Source organism: Lactuca virosa, chromosome 4 (genome assembly GCF_052849685.1).
Source record: "Lactuca virosa cultivar CGN04683 chromosome 4, Lactuca_virosa_CGN04683_v6, whole genome shotgun sequence".
NCBI classification, from domain to species: Eukaryota; Viridiplantae; Streptophyta; class Magnoliopsida; order Asterales; family Asteraceae; genus Lactuca; species Lactuca virosa.
The window spans coordinates 462691111-462716945 of NC_136429.1; positions in this window are offsets into that span (position 1 = coordinate 462691111).

Sequence of the window (25835 nt, forward strand, 5' to 3'; positions counted from 1 at the left end):
GCTGGAAATGGATTAAGATCATTATCCCAATCTGTTTTGGACTTGTAAAATCTGTTTTTCAAAATGATAATGATTATGTTAACCCATTTTACATGACTTTTATCAATTTTCAAGTATTGTATATGTTTATATGATTCTCTTGAAATTGCTTGACATGAATTTGTGTTCATATGAGTTTAGAAGATCATAGGAATTATATGTAACCTCCATGTATGTTTAATTCATGATCTTAATGGCAATGATGGTGTCCATAACTTGTCCTCAAGTTATGGATAACCAAAAGTCACATCTTTAAATTGTGATTAAAGAACTAAAGAGGTTTCATAAAATGAAGAGTCTTCATTTTTATGAACCATTAAAACTCATAAGTTACAAATTGAAGAGACTTGGAATAGTTTCAAATCTTGCCCTCAAGTTTTGGAATTTGAAAAGTCTTACACTTTAATACTTTAATTCCAAATTAAACCTTAGATTTTTAAAAAGTTTAAAAATCAACACTTATACTATTATTATAATTTTATTATATAGATATGTATAAGAATATGTCATTCTTACCGTTAGTAGGCCTTATTCACGAAGCCGGTCTATAAGGGGGGTATAAGGTTGTTGCCTATAAAATGGTGACTTAATGGGTGTCCACTCTCACCCACCGCTTCCTTGATCGGTGGAGGGTCGTTAGCCGAACGGGTAGGATACGACTTTAAATACTCGTTAAAAGTATAATGAATTATATAGTAACTATACATTATAAATTCCCAATCTTAGTTACTTTAGGAAAATGTGAAATTGGTGCTAGCCCATAAAATTACACTTTGTACCTTACCAAGTCGTTAGTGGAGCATGTGTGGTTAACCGGCACACTAACATGGACTAGTAAGAGTCGCAAAGGGTAACTTGACTTTATTATAGATCGGTGGAGCGTGTGTGGTTAACCGGCACATCGATTAGGTAATATTGTTGAGGGTACCAAGTCAATTTGTATGGTTATTCACACCTTGTTTGTGATCCTCGGCATCCCAGTCACAAACTTGAAAGGGCACAATCGAGATTCAAACATGCCATTGAAAAGTTCAATGTATCTCAAAAGATCTAGGAGTTTCAAAACCAATAAAACCTAATAATAAAATATTTCGTTCTTATGGTGGAAATTAGTAAATCGTCATTTACCTACCTTCAAATATTTTATAGTATGGATTACGGCATCCCTCTTCCAACTATAAATAGTTTGTTGGATCCTAGCCTTAATATTTCATTTGGGTGAATTATTAAGGATTCCTAATCTAATGAAACTTGTCTTTCTTTCCTTTCAGATGTCTTCCAACAATGTTTCTGGCTCAAACCCAACAGGCTCCTTTTCCCTTATGAACTTGTGTGGTAAGGTCATCTTTGATGGATCCAATTTCAATGAGTGGATCAGAAACATCAGAATGATTACCCGCTATGAGGACAAAGAATATGTCCTCGATAGGGAGCTTAAGGTTGTGAGTGAAGCCACTGCTACTCCTGAAGAGTTTGCGGAGTTTGTTGCACATGAAAAGGATGCTACTAAAGTAGCATGCATCATGATGGCCACCATGACTCCTGAACTTCAAAAATCCTATGAAGATTTCTACCCCTATGAGATGGACCTGGATCTGATGGAAAGGTACCATCAGAGCGCGCGTCAGGAGAGGTATGAAATCATCTCCTCCATGATAACCGCAAGGATGAAGGATGGTGAACCCATCACCGGTCACTTGCAGAAGATGCAAAGGTTCGTTGACCGGTTGCTAAAGCTAAATGTTGACTTTCCTGAGGAAATGGCGATTGACGTCATTCTCCATTCCTTACCTCTAAGTTATGATCAGTTTCGTATGACTTATCATATGAACAAGGAGGAAGTCACACTTAGCAAACTTCAAGGACTCTTAAGGACAACTGAAAATGGCCTTAAGGGTAAAGCGGTTGCTACTTCTACTCCTTCAACAGCCCATGTTCTGGCTATTGGGCAGGGAAAGGGTAAGAAGAGGAAAAGCCCTTCGAAGGGTACCAAGGGTAAGACTCTTGATGGTTCCTCTTCAAGTGGGACAAAGAAAGGTCCCATTACTCCTTCTTCAAACCCAAAGGAAGCACAGTGCTTCTATTGCCAGGATAAGGGACACTTCAAGCGAAGCTGCCCTAAATATCTGCAAGATGTAAAGGATGGGAAGGTTAAACCCACCCATGCAGGTATTTACACAATATTGTCTAATAACTCATCTAATGCTAATTCTTGGGTGCTTGATACAGGTTGTGGTATTCACATTTGTACTGATTTGCAGGCACTAAGAAGAAGTGAGCAAGTGGAGCACGGGAAGATAAACTTAGTCATGGGCAACAGGAAAGCATCACCTGTTACCAAGATAGGAGTTTATTCTTTATTGCTTAATAATGGGTTAATGTTAGATTTGAATAAGTGTTGTTACTCGCCCGAAATGGCGAGAAATATTATTTCTTTTCATGGCTTGTACAAACAAGGTTTTTCATTTTCATTTGATAATAAAAATGGTGCTATTAATGTTTATTACAATGATGTATTTTACTTTAAAGCATTACCTTGTGATGGTTTATATGAAGCTGTGAATGTTGTAGACAATCTAGGAAATAATGTGTTGTATATTGATTCTTCAGATAGCTTGGATAAAGCATCCTTGTGGCATTGTCGTCTTGGACATGTTAACAAGAAGCGCATAGGCCAACTCCAAAAGGCTGGAGTCTTGGAATCATTTGACCTCAAGTCAGATGATAGTTGCGAGTCTTGTTTGCTTGGAAAAATAACAAAGTCACCCTTCACAGGTACTTGTGATAGGGGTGAAGGTTTGTTGGACCTTGTACACACGGATGTGTGTGGGCCCTTCAGAGTTGCTACAAGGGATGCTAATCGCTATTATGTGACTTTTACTGATGATTACAGTAGATATGGATATATTTACTTAATCAAGCATAAGTCAGAAACCTTTGAAAAGTTCAAAGAGTTTAAGCAGGAAGTGGAGAATCAATTGGGCAGGAACATCAAGATGCTCCGATCCGATCGGGGAGGAGAGTATCTTAGCATTGAGTTCCTTGACTATCTTAAGGAATGTGGGATTGTCTCACAATTGACACCTCCCAGAACACCACAGTTGAATGGTGTAGCTGAGAGGCGCAATCGAACCTTGTTGGATATGGTTCGTTCCATGATGAGTCGAGCTTCGTTACCAATCTCTTTCTGGGGGTATGCCTTAGAGACTGCCGCCCATATCCTTAATCTAGTCCCTACTAAAAAGGTTGCCAAAACACCTCACGAGATGTGGACTGGGAAAGTTCCCAATTTGGACCACATCAAGATTTGGGGTTGTGAAGCTTTCGTGAGGCGTGAGACTCATGATAAGCTTGAACCTCGAAGTGAGAGGTGTATTTTCATTGGCTACCCACAGAGATCCTTTGGTTACCTCTTCTACAGACCCAATGATAATGTGGTCTTTGTAGCAAGAAGAGGAGTCTTTCGTGAGAGAGAATTCATAAGCCAAGGGGACAGTGGGAGGCAAATTGACCTTGAAGAGCTTCAAGAGTCAAGTGGTGAAGGAACCTCAAATGCTATCGACCAACCTGAGGAGGACACTCCTGTTGATCCGATAGATGAGTCTGTACCTCCAAGACGTTCCACTAGGGTGAGGAACACACCTGATTTTTATTATGGTTATCATATCACCACTGAAGGTGATACATTTATTAGTGATAGTACACTAATAGATTTGGATGAACCTAATAACTACAGGGAATCCATGGCAGGCCCCGAGTCTGCTAAATGGAAGGAGGCTATGGACAGCGAGATTCAGTCCATGTATGACAATCAAGTTTGGAACTTGGTTTACAATGTACCAGGTCGTAAGACAGTTGGGTGCAAATGGATCTTCAAGAAGAAGACCGACATGGATGGGAAGGTACATACTTACAAAGCGTGACTGGTTGCGAAGGGCTTTACTCGAACTCCGGGAGTTGACTATGATGAGTCCTTCTCACCAGTAGCTAAGATTAAGTCTATTAGAGTATTGTTAGCCATAGCTACATTTCATGATTATGAAATATGGCAAATGGATGTCAAAACCGCTTTCCTTAATGGAAAGTTGGCTGAGGATGTTTACATGGCTCAACCAGAGGGTTTTGTCGATACAAGATACCCTAATAGAGTGTGTAAGCTTGATAAATCCATTTATGGATTGAAACAAGCATCTCGCAGATGGAATCTTTGCTTTGATGAGAAAGTCAAAGAGTTTGGCTTTTCTAGGAGTGAGGATGAGTCTTGTGTGTATGTCAGGGCTAGTGGGAGCATAGTTAGCTTCTTGGTGTTGTATGTGGATGACATACTTCTCATAGGAAACGACGTCCCAACCTTGCAGGAGGTTAAGTCCTGGCTTGGGAAGTGTTTCGCTATGAAGGACCTTGGGGAAGCTGCCTATATCCTAGGGATAAGGATATTGAGAGATAGGAGTAAGAGACTAATTGGACTTAGTCAAAGTACTTACTTGGATAAAGTGCTGAAGAGGTTCAGTATGCAAGATTCCAAGAAAGGAGAATTACCAATCCAGAGTAATGCCAAGCTGAGTAAAACTCAAAGTCCGAGTACAGAGGCTGAGATAGCTGAAATGAGTCATATACCATATGCTTCCGCTGTGGGCTCGATCATGTATGCTATGACTTGTACTCGCCCTGATGTGGCCTTTGCTTTGAGCATGGTCAGTAGATATCAAGGGAACCCTGGCAAAGCACACTGGACAGCGGTAAAGAACATTCTCAAGTATCTGCGGAGGACTAAAGATTGGGTCCTTACCCTCGGAGGCAGTGATGACTTGAGAGTGGAAGGATATAGCGATGCTAGCTTCCAGACTGATAGGAATAATTTCCGCTCTCAGTCAGGATGGGTCTTTATCCTAAATGGAGGGGCAATTACTTGGAAAAGTTCCAAGCAGGAGACAGTAGCTGATTCTACTTGTGAATCAGAGTACATAGCAGCAAGTGAAGCAGCTAAGGAGGCAATATGGCTAAAGAACTTCATCGGAGACCTTGGAGTTGTACCAGCTATAAAGGAGCCAATGGAAATTTTCTGTGATAGCGAAAGTGCGGTTGCTTTGGCTAAGGAACCAAGAGATCACGGGAGATCTAGGCACATTGACAGAAAATACCATTTCATCAGACATCGAATAGAAGAAGGACTCCTCGTGGCTAAGAGGGTATCATCAGATGAGAACCCGACAGATCCCCTCACGAAGGGACTGAGCAGGGTTAAGCATTTACAGCATGTGAGGCGCATTGGGCTGAAGGATGATATTAGTTTCAATAATTAGATTCCTGAAACTTGTAAAATGTAATTGACATTTGATGATAAATAAAAGTTGTTATTTATTTATGAGTAAGGTGTTACTATCTTGTGTTGATTGTTTACTATGTTTCAATTTTGCATGTTTTTACTTCCAGAATAATTATGTTATTATTCAAACCATCCACAGTCAGTCAAACTTTGGAAGTAAGTATTGGTTTAAGACTGTCATGAATTTGGCTTGTATGATTTGTCTAAAAGTGCTTTGGACAATGCAATGGTTGCTACAACATTCATGAGTACTCATAAGGGCTGAGTATTGGATCCAACCCACGCTCACTTGCATCACTTCATGGAATTTATCTCGAGTGATCGTGAGACGGTAATATCATATAAATCTTCAAACCTAGAGATATGAGTTGTTGACTATGAGTTGGTTATTCATTGATTGCACGAAAACGCATTGGTAACTCGATGTCATAAAACGTGCCTTTGTGAATAATTCAACAAGTAGTTAGTACAAGCATATCAGTCGAAGTTTATCTGTTCCTTCTAGAAATAGAAGCGATATCTGGGCCCCTCGATGATTTGGTTTTGACCTATGTACCGGGCCCGGTCAGAACCTAATTGATGTGTTCAATTTAGTTCTATGTCGAAACAAATCAGAGATCGAGAAACAAATGTTGGACAATAAGTAAGACCATGTTCCATGTGTTTGTCCGGCTGATATCATGAGAACAGAGGATTATATGATCACTTATCTTAAATGGCGTATCATCATCATCTCAGTTCCGAGAGACTTTGAAAGAGCTACGATTGCTAGTCGGATTTTGAAGTCATATTTGCAAATATAGTTATTAGACTTATCCAAGTGGGAGACTGTTGGATATAGTGTCTAAGTCCATAACTTTATTTGGTATGTACTTGACCCGACCCGGCATGGTCCATTTGGGTTGCATGGCATTGCAATACTTGGATAGACTAAATGAGAGAATTAGGCACTTATGATTGTTAATATATTATAAGTTCTAATATATTAATAATAGTATTATTTAATTAGTATTGATCAAGTATTAATCTAGTATTAATTTAGTGATCAAAGTGAGACTAATTAAATATATAGGGTTGATTATGACAATCATCAATTCTTTTATGGTGGATTAATGATCCATGGTTTATGGGTTTGGTTATAACCATATGGAGCTCCATGGATAGTCTATGGGAGTTACAAACCCATGGGTCATGAGAAATCAAGAGTCATGACAATTAAGGGCATTCATGTGTAAACCCTAATTGTGACAACACTATAAAAGGAACCCTATGGCTAGCAAAATCGTGACCTAGTGTTACTAGAGAGGGCATAACCGATTTTGAGTGCTAGAAGTATTCTCTCAAGTTATTCCAAGTCTTGTGGTGTTGTGTGAAGCATTTGAGGCACAACATTTGGGGTGCTAGGCTCACAAAGTCTTGAAGGAATCCAAGCAACAACAAGGTATGTATTTCTACTAGTTTTTATGTTTTATGTAATCCCCATGCCATGCTAGTTAGGAAATAACCTTGAAAAAGAAATTTGCATGTATATAGAGAAAACATAGATTCAAGGTTATTAGGGTTGCATGTACACTTAGGAAGTGTTAGAATGCTCAAAAACCCATCAAGGGTTTCAAGAGAGGGTGTTGGAGAGGTGGAGGCTGAGAATGGAATGGGTTTAGGGAAGTTAAGGAGCTTAAATAGGGCTCAAGCCACGAAAATAAGGTTTGGGCACTGATCGCCTACGTCCAACGTACTATGGATGCCCTACTACGCCTAGCGTACTCCCCATATGCCCAACATATGCGGATAACCCAAAAATCATCCTAACTTCAAACAGTCATAACTTCTTCGTTTCAACTCCGATTTTGATGATCTTTATATCCACGAAAAGGTATTGAGGAGCTCTACAACCCTATCTAATTAATTTTGACTTCAAACACATAGAACTAAAATCCATAATTCATAAAAGAAGTCTGAAACACTATGTTTCCCATTTTACCCTTTGACTCCAAAGCACAAACCGAACTCTTGGATCACATAATCCACATTACCCACTTCCAAATGGGTCTAAACCTCTCTTTTCCAAATCTCAAAGCCTTATGATACTTGATATTTGGGTCACGAACCCGAATTATGAAACGACTCAAAACAGGGTGTTACAACTCCCCCCCACTTAAATTAGACTTTGTCCTCGAAATCACTCCTTGCTACTTTCCAGACAATCAGACGATCCGACCATATCTTCCAGATCCATGATAAAATTCGACCCTAATATACGATGACCTTCCAATAATCGAACCCATCCTTAGCAGAACTCACATACTAACGACGGACGAATCCTTACTCCCACTGACCTTAACCAATAAAGGATAGCTATCACTGCTCAGCTCAAAACCATGAATCCAATACCTTATCTGACTTCCCGACATACAAAACCATTTTAAATAATAGCTAATATGGCTCCACTTCACAATCTAATCTAAACGAAATCCTTACGAACCTAAATTATCCCGCTGACAAACATTTGCATTTACGATCTATCCAAGATCTTTTGAGCTCCGAGCTGATCTACCAATTATCTGAAGCGCCATATTCCCGACCGGTCGCTGAAACCAACATCCTTTCAAATGGCTGTACCACGATTCTCTATCCAAGAGTTTTGTCTGGCAAAGCTACCCTGACCTACTTGTATATAAGGCTTCAACAACCCTCATGTTCCAACCAAGGATATCATAACCAACCATCACACTGATGCAACGTAACTTACTTTGCTCTAAATGAATGTTACACGCCCAGTTGTAGTATTACATCATGACCTACCCGATATGGCCCACGAACTTCCTTAATTCATGAATGTTGTCGCCTTCCCATAGTCTAACAACACCTATATTACCACCTGCCAACCTAGTGAATGCTACGGCCACCCCGCAGTCTTACAACACTTCTATCACTACCTGCCAACCTAGAAAATGCTATGACCACCCTGTAGTCTTACAACACTTCCATCACTACCTGCTAACCTAGTGAATGCTACAACTACCCCGCATTCATATAATACTTCCATCACTACCTGCTAACCTATTGAATGCTACGGCCACCCTGCAGTTAGGGATGTCAAAAACCCCCGCGGGACCCCGTTCCCGTGGGACCCCGATACCGTACGGGACTAGTTTTTTAAAAAATTCGGGAGCGGGAGCGGGGGCGGGGGCGATATTAACTCCCGTCTATTTTCGGGACCGGGGGCGGGAGTGAGTATTTCTGTCCCGTACTCCCGCGGGGGCCCCGTTTATATTTATATAAAAAATATATATATGTTTATAACTTTAGTGATGTTTTATGTTTGATCAATTCTTGATTTATCAAGGGCTTACATGTTTGTTTATATACAAAAGTTATTAAAAATAGTATTTTTAGCCTAAAACAAAGCAATTTTTTAGCAAAAAAAATCCATTTTTAAGACTATAAACCGGGAGTACCGGGGGAACGGGGGCGGGACCGGGGGCGATGGAGGTAACCGGGGGCGGGACCGGGGGCTATGTAAGCGGGGGATCCGGGGGCGGGACCGGGAGCGGGGGCAACAAGGGATTTCGGGAGCAGGGGCGGGGGCAACCATTTCCGCTCCCGTTTGGTCCCGTTGACATCCCTACCTGCAGTCTTACAACACTTCCATCACTACCTGCTAACCTAGTAAATGCTACGGCCACCCACAGTCTTACAACACTTCCATCACTACCTGCTAACCTATTGAATGTTACGACCACCCCGCAATCTTACAACACTTCCACACTGCCTGCTAACCTAGTGAATGCCACGACCACCCCGCAGTCTTACAACACTTCCATACTGTCATGGACCCAACCCATGGTCTTACCGTCCATCTACCATACCAACCATGATCATCATGATTCAAAACCTCATCCAACTATACCCCAATTAGGTGTATGGGTTATGCTTCGAACCCCAAAGCCTTCATCAGACAAGAATAGGCGGAGAGGCTCTGACACAATCTCTCCACATGAACCTAATCACATACCCGCCATGCGCCACCAATAATACATAAGGTAACCTGAAATTTCATTACTTGTGAAATCCCTTAGTCCAAGAAGTTCTCCCCCACTTGGATTCAACTGCGCTCTTCCAACCACAAAATTGATAGATTTCCAATCTATCTCGCAACCTGACTACTCGAAGTTGTCTACAACCTGAGCCCACAAGTACTAACGTTCCATTACTAGCCAATCCTAGCGAACACACAACTTCCAAAATTGAATGAATAGTCCCCGAAATCTCAACAAGCTCAATATTCTCGAGCACTTTCCACTTAATCCATTATAAGTCCTCAATGACTTTATCGGATGACGGAGAACAAAAGCTCAACTATCGAAACGGGTACCCAACCAATTCTATGACCTACTTGATGGGTTTTGAGCATAACAAACAATCCTATGTGTGGATGCAACCCAAATTGTTGGATCTATGTTTTCTCTATTAGACACACAAGCATTGAACACAAAAACTAGAAACCCTAGAAGGCATGTATAATTTTCGAAATTAACTAATCTAGGGTTAAGATACATACCTTTATTGTTATGTAGTAATAACAATGATTTCCTTGAAGATATTGAACTCTTGAGAGCAAGTGTCACAAATGTAACACCTCTAATGACTCACAAACACACCAAGCAAGAGGATGAGAGGAGAGAGAAGGAGGAAGCACTAGAATTCGGATCTTCTAGGGTTTAGAAGCATGTGGCCGAAATCTCAAGGGGTTGGGGCTCTTCATATAGCTGGTGGTTGCTTACAGCCAAAGCTATGGTTTGCTGGAGGAAACCCTAATTTCTAGCTTAAGGCCTAAGCAGCCCATGGACTCCTCATCCCTTAGGCCATGGACGAAAATTGTAGGGCCTCCCTAGAAGTTTTCGTCCATCCCTTCTAGGATGGTCCAAGAGCCCAAAACCATAACTATTAATTAATTGCTAAACAGCCCTTGTACTTTTAGTTAATTCCTTTAATCCCAAAATTAATTCCAAATTAATTTCTGATTAAATATTAATTAATAATATGATTTCTAATTAATATATTGTTTTCATAATACATAATAAATCATTTTATATACTAATTTATTATTCCAAATAATAAATTCAACATCTTTCTCCAAAAGTCATCTTGTCTAGTTGCTAGTATGAAGGCAACCCAAAAGGACTGTGCTACTATCAATTGAAGTACATACCAATTATAGTTGTGGGCTTAGACACCTAATCCATCACTACTTGCGTTAGAGTAATTCCCATGCGAACTTGACAATTACCAATATTGCACCCACGATCAAACCAATTCCTCATTGCCTCGTATCCCCGAAGACCCCTACAAATCCCGCATCCAAACCCAACATGCCCACCTTGCGGATTCCTTGAGTTCCTTGCTGATACATTCAAAGATCGAACCATCTGTTGGTCTTCTCTTACTTAAATCTTGCTCTAACGGTGGTCAATACATCCTACATCGAAATACAAAATCGGATCACCCAAAAATCTTCTAAGCATGGCTCTCGGTATGTAAAATCGCATATGAAAATTCTCTAAATAAAATATGTAGACCATCATGAGGAAAAAAATTAATTTGTTGGTGGACACTTAGATAAACCCCATATAGCGTCTCACACACAACATACCATCATAAACGCAAACAACAAGAGCATGAAGAAAGGAAAACAGCTCATGCCTGCGACGTCAACTGGTGGAACTCGGATCTCCTCAGTCTCTGACTACAATGTTCGACTCCTCACCATGGGCACTCTGCCCTCGCGACCATCAGTGATCTTCAAAGTAACTGGAGCAGGTGCACACACTGCTCCACCACAAAACATCGGACAGTCGACCTTCTCGTGGCCCACCTGGTTGTAGTGGAAACATAATGAACTCGTCCCTCGGGGACAATCTTTGCTGACATGACCAAGCCTGTCACACTTATATCAACTCGAACCCCTAGATCACAAACTCTATCATGCTGCTTCTCGTACGTGCTGCACTGACATCAACCTTGTTGGCCTCTCACTTGCTGATCAAAAGGCTTGGGTCTCTTCGCAGGACCCCCAACTGTCTGCACCTGTTCTGGTTTCCTTTTCCCGAGGTGATCCAAATTAATCTCCTACTCTCGGGCTCTAGATACCATGTTCTCCAAAGTCCGACAAGCTGAAAAGCTAACAAACTCCCTTATATCATCTCACAACATATCATGGTACCTTGTCTTCTTCATATCCTTGTCTGTAGAATACTGTGAAACCAAAAGTGCCCTCTCCCCTAAACTTAGCAATGATCTCTGCCACAGTCTCATTTGTCTGGAGAAGGTCCTGAAACTCCCTCACCAACTGTTGTACCGTGATAGCTGGTGAAAACTCTGCCCTAAACCTAGTTACAAACTCCTCCTAAGTCATACTCTCAATGGCATCACCTCCCACAGCAAAGCCCACCTCCTCCCACCAATCTCGGGCTCTATCTTTCAAAAGACAAGAAACAATCTGACCTTCGACCCCTCGGGGTAGAAGCTCGACCAGAAAGTGTTCACTCTGTCCGCTAACCACCTCCTACTTGCAATGGGGTCCTTCTCCCCAAAGTGTTGGATTAGTGTCTAAGTCCATAACTATAATTGGTATGTACTTGACCCAACTCGGCATGGTCCATTTTGGTTGCATGGCATCGGAACATTTGGATAGACCGTTTATGAGGAAAAGACATTTTGTGACATATTAATATATTATAAGTTCTAATATATTAATATGAAATCATGTTATTTAATTAGTATTGATCAAGAATTAATTTGGACTTAATTTAGTGATCAAAAAGAGACTAATTAAATATATGGGGATTGATTGTGTAAATCATTCATTCTTATATATGTGGGCTTATGATCCAAGATTCCTTATATTGGGTTTAACCCATGTGGTGATCCATGGATACTCCATGGAGGTTAAAACCCATGGAGCATAAGGAATGGGTAAAGTCATGAGTTACATGGTGTAACCCTAATAGCCACACTATATAAGAACCCCTTTAGTTCAAGAAATGGGCACTAGTGATACATATGTGAGAGGGCTAGCCGATTTGAACATGTATGTCTTCTTCTCTTGGTTATTCCATGTGTTGGTGATGTTGTGTGAACCATTTGAGGTGTCACACTTGAGGCACTAGGCTCTCGAGCATCATGGAGTCAAGCTACATTAACAAGGTATGTATTTCTATCTATATTATTACCCAAGTATTAATGTTTTGGTATGCTAGTTAGGATAATACCTTGGATATTCATATTTGCATGTATAATAGAGAAAACATAGATCCAAGGTATTTAGGGTTGCATGTACACTTAGGAGTGTTAGAATGCTCATAACCCAACAGTGGGATCAGAGCCTAGGCTTGTTTTCAATTATACTTGATGCAAATTGCTGAAAAATGCTGAAAAAGTCGAATTTCGGGCATTCTGGGCACTGGACTCGCCGAGTCCACTGATGAACTCGCCGAGTCCATGAAGAAAATCATCCTACTCGTCGAGTAGGTTCATACACTCGACGAGTAGGAGCCCCTGACATTATATTTTCGAGTTTTTTTTGGCTAGAAATGGACTAGGAACATTACCATAAGCTGTTTTTGAACCTATAAACCTGTTTTTGATGTGGTAATGTTCATTCTAATCCAATTGCAAAGATAATTGTCAATAGATTCATGTTTTGTATTAGTTTAATGGTTAGTCTAATTACATGAAAAAAGTTTGATTAAATTATCTTGTTCTTATGAGTTGCTTAGATTAATAGAAAAATTATTAGAAATTGTTGTTTTCAATCAATTTTAATCTAAGAGATGATTCTAAAATGTGTTTGTGTAACTTGTCCTCAAGTTACATGAAAAGTCACATTAAAGATTCTTAAAACTCATAAAATTTGGCAAAGGTTACAAAATGAAGAGTCTTGTCTTCATTGAATGGTTTTATGACTCCATAACTTGTCCTCAAGTTATGGAGGTTCAAGAGTCACTTCATTAAGTAATAAAATGTGTAACCTTAATTAGTTCCATAAGTTACAAAAAAATAAAGAAAAGTTACATTCTTTCATTAGTTTAAAGTCTTCCATAACTTGTCCTCAAGTTATGGAACTTGAAGAGTTTTTTTAATTAAAACTACTTTAAACACATAAGTTATGAATTAATTAGTTTTGAATATTTTCAAAACTTGCCCTCAAGTTTTGGAATTTGAAAAGTTTTCTCTTATGAATACTTTAATTCCAAGTTAAGCCCTTAGAATTTTAAAAGTTAAAATTCACCCCTTATACTTTATAATATTATAAGTTAATAATATATATATATATATGTATAAGAGCAAGTCAGTCTTACCGTTAGTAGGCCTCATTCACGAAGCCGCTCTATAAGGGGGGTATAAGGTTACTGCCTATAAAATGGCAGTTTAATGGGTGTCCACTCTCACCCACCGGTTCCTTGACTGGTGGAGGGTCGTTAGCCGAACGGGTAGGAGAAAGACTATAAGTTCTCCCTTCATTAAAAGTATTAATGATAAATACTAAGTAACTAAACCTTTTATAAATTCCCAATCTTAGTTACTTAGGAAAATGTGAATAAGGTGCTAATCCATGAAATTATACTTTGCACCTTGTTTAAGTCGTTGGTGGAGCGTGTGTGGTTTACCGGCACACTAACTTGGACTTAACAAGGTAGGCAAAGGGTTTCTTAAAGTTTATCATAGGTCGGTGGAGCGTGTGTGGTTTACCGGCACATCGGTTGGGTGATAAACATTTAAGAGTACCAAGTAATTTGCATGGTTACTTCACACCTTGTTTTGTGATCCTCGGCATCCCAGTCACAAAACCTGAAGGGCACACTCGAGATTGAAACATGCCATTGAAAAAGTTCAATGAATCTCAAAAGAATCTAGGAGTTTCAAAAACCAATTAAAACCTAATAATACATTTCGTTTATCTTGGTGGAAATTGGTGAATCGTCATTCACCTACCTTCAAATATTTTATAGCTTGGATTACGGCATCCCTCTTCCAAGTTATAAAAGTATTGTGTTGGGTCCTAGCCTTAATATTTCATATTGGGTGTTATATTAAGGACTTTAAATCAACTATCTTGAATATCTCCCAAAAGATGATCTTCCCAAATCTCTTGAAACAAGTTTTCCTAAAATGAAGATGATGTCCCATGGAAATCATACTTCTTTCACCTCCTCCAATTATTCTCCCTAACCCACAAGTTCCTGAAAAGTTTAAGGTCACTCAAGCCCTATTGGCAAGCAAAGGTCTATGTGTGATCACATCTTGGAGATGTAGTCACATATTGATAAGCCGGGAGAGTTGGGTGTCAAAGTCTAGAGGAAGCTGATGATCAATCACTTTCTAAGTCACATAGTGAGTTCCTTTGGGACTCCTATGAAACAGACTATGACAAGACCCTTAATGATCTTATCTATTTGCTAAGATCAACTTCCCAATGGAAAGGGATCGGCCATAGTCAACTCGGTTGACCAAATGGTAAAGAGAGAGGCTAAGTCTGAGATAGTCCTATTATCAAGGGTCCATAGGTATCTATTGCCAAATGAAGAGGCATTGGTTACGAAGCTGCCAAATTTACCTAAGGATGTTAAAGTCAATAAGTTTGACTCTACTTCAGGTAAAGTCCATTGTCTAACTCTGTTAAGCTCCTATTTGGAGATTCTATTACATAATGTGACTGGGTCACATGGTGATGTTATAAGAATCAAATAAAAGAGAGAAAGCTTAAAGGAAGTATATGCTGCTTCTGATCACGAAGATGGATTTCGATCGCATCAGAATTTTGAAGATGTTACTTAGGAGTTATGACACATTGCTTAGGAATAGATAACAACAAGGTTTTCATATGGATTGTAAGGATAAGTTTTTCCGCAAAGTTTTAAAATAAAAGGAAATTTTGATTTTATTTATTTTAAGTATCCTTACAATGGCATTTGTGAATAATTGTTGTTTGTATGATTCCATTGCTAGCAAAATTGGAAAGTGAATTTGATTCTTTCATTTGTGGTAATGTCTAAATTTACCAAATAAGGAAAGATTCTCATCACCCAAGTTTCAGTTGGATAGAAACTTGGAATCATGCAACTTGTATAGCATGATGAATGAGAACTTTCAAGCATTGGAAAAATTAAGACTAACTACTGGTTCTCATGGATGTGTGAGTCAAGTAAAGGACTAAGGGATCAAGTACACATTCTGGTGCACAGATCAAGTCCACCACAAAAGATCGATAAGACTATTCGTCATGATTTACTAAAGTTTAGTAAATATGTTTATACTTATAAATTTAAGTATAATTTTGTAGCATTGAAAATTTTTTCGATGTATGGCAGAACGAATGAGAAGAATCAAATTAGGCAGAAAGATAAAAGTTTCTCAAATCTGAAGAGATGGGAGAGTACTTTAGTATCAGGTTTTGTGATCATCTTAATGATTTAGAAATCATATCACAATTAGTCCTCTAAGGAAATCTTAGTGCATTCTTATGGCTAAGAAGAGGAATCTTGAATTGTTAGAATGGTTAAATCAAGAAGATGAGTCATACTTCGTTCCAAAACAAGTCTTAGAGTCATACTCCAAGACTGTAAGTTGAGTGACATATCTTAAAGAAAGGTTTAAAACACTTGTCAAATGTAAGAGTAAAAGTGTCCTACTCTTGTACATTTGAAATTGGTAAGTTGTGATGTTTTGGATTAAACAAAGACCAACTAAGGCCAATTGTGTGAAGTATTTGTCTTGATAAAGAATCCGCACTATATCTTGAATATTTGACAAGATAGTCTTATATGTCAAGACAACAGTGGGAGTCTTAAAGATCCTGAAAAGAATTTCAAGATCTAATCAAGAATAAAAACTTGTAGTTTAACACTAGCACACGACGTGAGGTTTATAACCTATCGTATTGACATACTTTATTTCTGTGCCCATTCCAGTTGAAGTTGGCTTTGCATATGAGTTCTTAGAGTTCTCAATTGGTTGCATAAGAACTTGGAAGCAATGGCAGGCCCTTGAGCTGCCAGATGGCAAGAAATTAAGATTGAGTTCAGTCCATATGAGTTTGGATTTGTCATTATCTTTGTCTTGTGACTATGGTTTTGACAATTCACATGGATAAGAACACATACACCATAAAATCTAAGGGTCATAAGGTTTCTCTCCGATTCATGAAAATGATGGTGAGGAAACACTTCCACCAAGTAAATTTGAAGCAGTGGCAAAGGTCTAAACAATCGAGACTATGATTACGGCATCCCTTTTCATAGTTCTTAAAATTGTTTAGACACACCTGTGAGCTATCTAAGATAAGGTGTATGATATTGATAAAGTTTTGTCAAAGCAATCTAGTATCAGAAATCTGAACTTTGGTAAGAAAGTCAATAAATTATTGTTTTTTTTCTAGAAGTTTAGCTGATTTCTGAGTACATGTTAAAGCTAGTGGGAGCATAAGTGTTATGCTAATAATCATCATGTTAGTGGGAGCATGATAATTATGATAAAGGTTGCAAGTTAGTAATGTTAATTATAGAAAACAAAGTTTCAATTGGGAAAAAGTTGTTTTGCTATAATTAAGGGAGAGGAAAATATACTTCACTTCAGTTCTAAAAGCTTAGATTGAGGTTTTAATCATATTTAGTCAAGGATATATATATAAATTTCATGTTGGAATGGCTCAACATAAGGAAATTCTATATATGGGTCTATTATTTGCGTTCTAAAATTCGATTATGATTACGGCATCCCTTTTCATATTCTGAATTATGAGAACTTGGAAAATTGAAATGGAGATATTATAGCAAAAGACTGGTTTAGTCTTTATGTAAGACATCATGAATCGTGTCCCATATGCTTCGGATATAGGATCGATTGCATGTGCTATAATAATCATCCTTTCTAAAATTTTCCAAGTGCCTGGGGCATTAAGAAGGGAAAAGGTCTATAATTGGGTACGACTAAAAGGATTAAGCAATTGTTGAGGACAATCTATGGTTTACCAAAGATTGGTTGGTCAGGGACAGTTGGAAGTATAGTGATAATTCTGGAAGGACCATATTGACATAATCTGTAAGGAGGCAACTCTTGTTCAGAAGTGATAGTCAAAATGGAATATGGAAATGTTTCAGAGTTAGAAATTATTCAATCTGTGTGAGATTAGGAAACTTAATGCAAGAAGGATGTTTCCAAGGAGTTGATCTCCTTTGGAATGCTCTGTAATGTTTGTTGTCAAGTCTTTGTGACTTTGTGCATAATCATTACAAGAGGATCAATGCATATAAGTTTAGAATCTAACAGATTTCAGTAAATGACATGAATTTGGAATTCTTGCATTTGCAGTAAGGAATTGGGACTGTGAAATGAGAACCATTGGAGTTATGTTCAATTGATCTATTTCGCAAAGTAAAGATCATAGACAAACATAGTATGCATACTAGGTGTGTGGCATGACTAGTGTTTAGAAAACATAGTGTACATGCCTGGAGCATGGGACAACTATTGTTTTTAATTCAAGAATAAAGTTGATAATTTGAAACAGTATACAATGAATAATGTGTAATCATATGATGATAAATAAAAGGTGTTTTATTTATATTCATAAGTTCTGAGACCATATTGGATTCGATTATTATTGTGTTTCACTTTGCATGTTTTGACTTCCAGAATAACTAGGTCATTGTTCTGAATGACTAAGTTATTCAAACCATCCACAGTCGATAATACGTTGGAAGTAGGTATTAAGGCAAGACTGTCATGAATTAGGTTTGTAGATGTCCAAGGTATGGGACATAGCCAAGAGGTGCTACAACATTCATGAGTGCTCATAAGTTCTGAGTATTGGATTCAACCCACGCTCATTTGAGTCACTTCATGGATTTTATCACGAGTGATCATGAGACGATAATATCTTATATTCTTCAAACCTAGAGATATGAGTTGTTACTATGAGTTGGTTATACATTGATTGCACGAAACCGCATTGGTAACTCGATGTTATAAAACGTGCTTTTGTGTATGATTCAACAAGTAGTAGAACAAGCCATATGAGTCGAAGTTTATCCATTCCTTTTACCTTCGGGATAAAAGCGATATCTGTGGGCCCCTCGATGATTTAGTGATGACAAATGTAAGTGCTCGGCCGGGCTTGGACTGATTTGATTTGTTCAATTAGTCAGTCGTCATAAATCGGAAATCGGGAAACAACAAATGGACAGAGAGAATGATTTATAATCCATGTCTCAATCCATATGATATCTAGAATGGAGGAATATATGATCCCTTATCTAATGGACAAGTCATTCACAAAGGTCAGAGTTCATTTACAAGGTCAGAGTTCGGCAGCGGCTTTTGAGAGCTACGATTTCCAGTTGGTTCCTGAAGTCATACGCAATAATAGTTTTAGACTTATCCAAGTGGGAGACTGTTGGATTAGTGTCTAAGTCCATAACTATAATTGGTATGTACTTGACCCAACTCGGCATGGTCCATTTTGGTTGCATGGCATCGGAACATTTGGATAGACCGTTTATGAGGAAAAGACATTTTGTGACATATTAATATATTATAAGTTCTAATATATTAATATGAAATCATGTTATTTAATTAGTATTGATCAAGAATTAATTTGGACTTAATTTAGTGATCAAAAAGAGACTAATTAAATATATGGGGATTGATTGTGTAAATCATTCATTCTTATATATGTGGGCTTATGATCCAAGATTCCTTATGTTGGGTTTAACCCATGTGGTGATCCATGGATACTCCATGGAGGTTAAAACCCATGGAGCATAAGGAATGGGTAAAGTCATGAGTTACATGGTGTAACCCTAATAGCCACAGTATATAAGAACCCCTTTAGTTCAAGAAATGGGCACTAGTGATACATATGTGAGAGGGCTAGCCGATTTGAACATGTATGTCTTCTTCTCTTGGTTATTCCATGTGTTGGTGATGTTGTGTGAACCATTTGAGGTGTCACACTTGAGGCACTAGGCTCTCGAGCATCATGGAGTCAAGCTACATTAACAAGGTATGTATTTCTATCTATATTATTACCCAAGTATTAATGTTTTGGTATGCTAGTTAGGATAATACCTTGGATAGTCATATTTGCATGTATAATAGAGAAAACATAGATCCAAGGTATTTAGGGTTGCATGTACACTTAGGAGTGTTAGAATGCTCATAACCCAACATAAAGAACTTGGGTGCTCCACAAGCACGAAACTCGCAAAAGGAAAGAGTGCAAGCCCCCACAATATCCAAAATATCCATGCGTAACATGCCAAGGCACTCTTCTAAAATCTCCATAATCCCCTCCTTGACTGAAGCAAAGATCACAGGAGTCTACTCCAAAATGTTGTGGGTGATCTCCGATGAGATGAAGTCCTGCGTCTTCTCATCCATCGGTTCAATGCCAGCACCTAGGCCTGAACCTCCTCCACGAGTGCTCATCGCCATACTGAAAACAACCATACAATAATCGGAACATACTCAAAGAATCCTCTTCCCACGGGCTTCCTAAATTCTTCGTGACTCCCCTCGATTCGAGTATGGATCCTATGCTTTTTGTAGTACGGGCCCAATACTACCTTACGCACCTACCCATACTTTCCTAAAGAGTTATCTCGAATCCTCCAAGTCACCTTCTCAAATAGGTACTCCAAGTACCTGCTAAACAGCGCAACCCAACCCGCTAAAGCACTTCTTAGGCTCTCCTAGGTTCTCGACCTCACCCTGCCATCAGCTGCTGAATAACTCCCACTAATGTCAGCTAACTACTTTATGAATATAGTCACATGAAAAAAAGCTTAGATAATCCTTTGAGTAAAAGACTCAACCCTATAACGGTTGGACTCAAACGAGAGTTGTGCATTAGAGTCAAATCTATCACTCTGAGATTATTTGTAACAATCGGTTATTTTGGGTCAATAAAAGCCAAACAAGTCAAACCAAAGTCAAACGAGTCAAACAAAATTCAAATAATTAAAATTAAAATTAAATCATAAATATTCACTTTACTTTTGAGGTTTTCGGTTTTGGGAATCAAAAATCATGCTAACCGAAAACACCCTTTGTTGATTAATTAAGGACTGAAATCTTGGCCTTGATCCGAGAACCCATGATCCGAGAACACCTTAGACCGAGAACTACTTAGACCGAGAACCCCTAGACCGAAAACCCCCTTTAGACCGAAGACCTTGGTTCTCGGTTGGAGTTTGAACCGAAATCAAGGTGATTTCGGTGGGGATAGGCTGAAATCACCCACCTTATCCGTTGGCACTTTTTCCAATTTGATAAATTACACATCTTAATGCAAATGTTAAATCACTTTTACTCCTATATATATATATATATATATATATATATATATATATATATATATATATATATATATATATATATATATATATATATATATATTGGCCGAAAACCCCTTCCCATTTCTCGTTTCCATCTTCAAATCTCCCAAATTCTCTCTCCAAATTCATAAGAACCTTCATACATCTTCATATATTCATAACTTTCTCCCATAACATCTTCAAACAATTCCCAGGAAGCCAAACCCTTCAAGTTGATTCTTAGGAATATTGTAAGTATCCTTACATAATTTAGTGTTTTTAAAACACTATACATGTTAAGTTCAACTAATTTACGCACAATATTATGTGTTTAAAACTATTAGGATACGACTACTTTCACGTGTTCTAACTTGAAGAACAGCGTCACTCACATCGTTATCCAGCCAAGAACACACTTGAGGTGAGTTCATACCCCTACGTTTTCCACGATTTTCTATGTTTTAGGGGGGGGGGGAATACAAGTAAAACAAAAGAAAACTTGTGTTAATATACAAACTGTTACATTTGTTTTTTCACAAAATATAAATATACATATGGGTACACATTTGATTACAATAAAACTTTAACCCTTTTGTAACTTGTTGAGCAAAAAGGGTATAATTATATAAACATATATATAATTATTATTTCAATTCATTTTATTATCATAGTAAAAATGGTAATGTATATATAAAGGATTCATCATTTCAGTGAAACATTTTTATAAACTATAATAGGTATAGTTTATCAGACATACACACTATTTTACATTTTCAAGATACAATACAAAAATAATTATTTCAAAGCATAATTATTTTATACCATGTAACCACTATAAAAGGATGATACATACATTTACAAGAAAAGGAGTTTTCATCATACTACACGTAAACAGTCAATATAGCTTTGTGAGACACGTCTTCAAGTACTTATCTAAGTACCAACAAAAGTCTTGTATTATAACCAGAGTCTCTTGGAGGGAGAGCGTGACACTTGCGTATAGATCTATACAGAACTGGCAATCCCGCACGTAAACTGTTAGCTACAGTTAGACCGATAGGTCTGGGGTGACAAATGTCGTACCATTCTGACGCCTGAAGAATGTCGTAGCAGGCCATCAGGTCATTAGCATGGTTATAATAACTCACAAGGGGTATTTACAATACGTTTGGTTTACGAATACATACATGTCTTCAAATGGTTTTATTTATATAAAACTACATTACACTATTTTCCAGTACAATACATTTTACATTCTGGAAACATGCATTCAAATGGTTTTATAAAGATATAAAACTACATTAAACTACTTCAGAGTACAACAATACTATTACATTTTTAGTCTTAGGGTATTTAAGACTACATTACATTTAAATGAAAATATTTGATTTTCTGGAAGAACACTATATCATTTTGAAGGAACAAAGACATACCTTTCTCATACAAAGTGCTTATGAACTCACCAACTTAAATGTTGACACTTATTCAAAACCACTTGTATTCTCAGGAAATCAGTAGACAGGTACCCACACAGGTTTTGTGAAGACGGAGCATAGCAGTGTTACGTCTTATATTTTTGCCATATGTTTTTGGAGTCAAACAAACAATGATTTGAACTTAATGTAAATATTAAATTATCAATACAATGTTTGTAATGCTTTGATCTCTATTATTCAATTGTTATGATGTTGTACATGACGTCATCCACCCTCGGACGTTTCCGCCGTTTTACTCGGTTCGGAGGTGTGACATTATTTAACCTTTGCAACATATGACTTAACATATTCACTTAATAGTTAACTCACATCACTAAGAGTTCCACAAAGCACAAAGCAAGCAGTATTCGTGCAGTAACACTCCAAGCTATAGAACAACAAAGGACATCCCAAGTTCACTTACTACAACCCATGCTAGGAACTTCCACTTTCACTGTTGGTTGCCTTATGCATGTAAATTATACACAGTACAGGATCAAATAGACTATCAAATGAAAGAATCTACCTTAGGACCACAACCAAACAAGGAACATAAAATAAGGTCAAATCAGTCATTCTAGGGCTATATAATCCTAACTGTATACAATTTTTAAAACATACACTTAGCAATCACTTCTACCAATATAGATTCCAAATCTAGCATATCATCCAATTCTCTTAGGCTACAAGGCATCACATATCAATCGATCTATCATGCAATTCCTGAAAGTATCCCTAGCCTTATCCTAGCATGTGAACATTCATATCATATATCATATAATCATGTATGAGTATTCTGGGAATCATTTAATTGAGCTCGGCTGATTGCACGCATCACACCCCCTTTTCTTTATAAAAAAACTTTTTAGAAACTTATTTAATTAAAAAGAATCTTTTTAGAAACTTATTTTCTTTCAAAATATTACCAATTCCTTAGTTTGAGTTCATACATACCCAAGAGTGTGCTCGAATTCCTCAAACCAAGGCTCTGATACCAATTTGTAATGTCCCGAAAATCCAAGGTGAAGTTTTCATTTTTAAAACAATAAATCATACAAACGAGTTGTTCCAAAACCGATCAAAGTGAATATATCATTTAAACATCAGAGTAATATCATTAATTGTCAATGCGGAAAACTTTGGGGATGTTGTGCAGTCACGCCGGGCCCTTCCCTTTCGAACTGAAAGTACCTAAAACCATAAATATGAAACCGTAAGCACAAAGGTTAATGAGTTCCCCAAAATACCACATACCAAAACATACAAGTGTCATGGGCTACCCCATGGTCTTTCATTGCAATGCAGATGGCTAAATCTCAGTCTTACATACAAGTGTCATGGACTACCCCATGCTCTTTCCTTGCAATGTTGATTGTTGAGGGCCAAATCCCAGTCTTACATACAAGTGTCATGGGCTACGCCCATGGTCTTTCCTTGCAATGCCGAGGGCCAAATCCCGATCTTACCTACAAGTGCTAGGGGCCTGATCCTGGTCTTGAAATTCAAATGGTTGCTCTTTATCATAATAATACTGGATTTCTGATCCTAATTGGATTTCTCCTATGAATATTCAAATGGTTGCTCTTTATCGTAATAATACTGGATTATAACTGATTTACCTAAAAATAGAAAGCCAATAGGTCGTAAGTGGCTTTATAGAATTAAATATATACCTAATGGAGAAGTAGAAAAATATAAAGCACATCATGTTGCTAAAGGGTATAATCGGAGAGAGGTATTGATTATCAAGAAACTTTTTCTCCAGTTGCAAAAATTGTAGCTGTTTGTAGAGTTATATCTTTATCTGTAAATAAATATTGGCCTTTTATATCAACTTGATATTAACAATGCTTTCTTATATGGTGATCCCACTGAGGATGTGTACATGACACTTTTTTAGGGATATCACACAAAAGGTGATGTTAGGGTTTGTAAATTAGTAAAATATTTTTATGATTTACAACAAGCTCCTAGAAAATGGAACGAAAAATTATTTTATGCTTTGTTTAGTTATGGTTTTAATCAGAGTATTAATGATTATTCTTTATTTGTTAGAAATAAGAATAATTATGTTATTGTTCTTCTTGTCTATGTTGATGACATTATATTAACAGGGGATAGTGAGGAAGAACTTGAAAATGTTAAACATTTTCTTAACACTAAGTTGAGAATCAAAGATTTAGGAAAACTTAGCTACTTTCTTGGTATTGAAGTTCTAAATGTTGATAAAGGGATTTGTTTAACCCAAAGAAAATACTGTCTTGAGCTTTTACATGAGTTTGGCATGCTTGGTTGTAAGCATGCTTTAACTCCTTTGGAATCAAATTTTGTTCCAAATAGAGAGTATGATGAAAATGATCCTTATCTTGAAAACATAACTAATTTTCAAAAATTGGTTGGATAATTGATATATCTTACTATAACAAGGCCTGATATTTCTTATTGTGTTCAGGTCTTATCACAGTTTATGCACAAACCACACAAGTCACATTTAAACATTGCTTTTAGATTACTCAAATATTTAAAAGGGAGTCCAGGAAAAGGAATCTCTATTATTAAAACTGAATGTTTTGATTTATTAGGGTTTGTGGATGCTGATTGGGCTAAGTGCCTTTCTTCAAGAAGATATGTTACAAGTTATTTAGTCTATATTGGAAATTATTTAGTTTCATGGAAAAGCAAGAAATACTTAACTGTTTCAAGATCTTCAACATAATCTAAGTATAGAGCTTTAGGCTTTATTACTTGTGAAATAATTTGGATTTTTAAGGTCTTGTTTGATTTGGGGATAAAAGGTTTAACTCATGTAAAAGTATTTTGTGGTAATAAGTCTGTTATTAAATTAGCATTAAATTTTGTATTTCATGAAAAAACAAAACACTTTGAGATTGACTTACATTTTGTAAGGGAAAAAATTGCTAATGGTGTGTTAAAAAATAAAAACATTAGTTCTTCTGATCAATCAGCTGATATTTTAACTAAATATTTAGTTACTTCTCAACATAATTTTCTTCTGAATAATATTGGTTTGATTAATCCATTCAACAAAGATTAAAGTTTTTTTGATGTTAAGTTTGAGGAGGGGTGTTGAAAATATGTTTTAATATATCAAACTTAACATCTATGATTGTTCAAGGACTAAAAGGTAAATATTTTAAACTAATTTATTTATTATATTTGTTTGTGGGTAGTTTGTGTACATGTGCAGGTTTTTAGTGGGTTCCGACTCACTTTCCTCTAAGTTGGATGGGTTAACACGGATCTCTTTGACCTGATGACCCGAACTATATAATTTATGATGCAACTCATTTTGGTCATTATGTTACAGATCACACACACACACACATAGTTGTTACGCTCTTGTTTCTCTATGTAAATTTAGGGTTTTTATTTATGTTCATTGTAATTCACAGATGAAATCTTTGTGTTAGTTCATTCTTGAGTGAAGAGTGTATTTTGTGGAGAGATTTCTTGTGTATGTACATAAAAACCAACTGGTTCAGTGAATAAATGAACTGATGATGTTGTCATTGTGTGTTGTTACGAGTTTTTACAGATTTTTGTATGAATTGTACTCTGCATCAAATAAGAACACAAAAACTTAGCAAAACCCTATGTGCT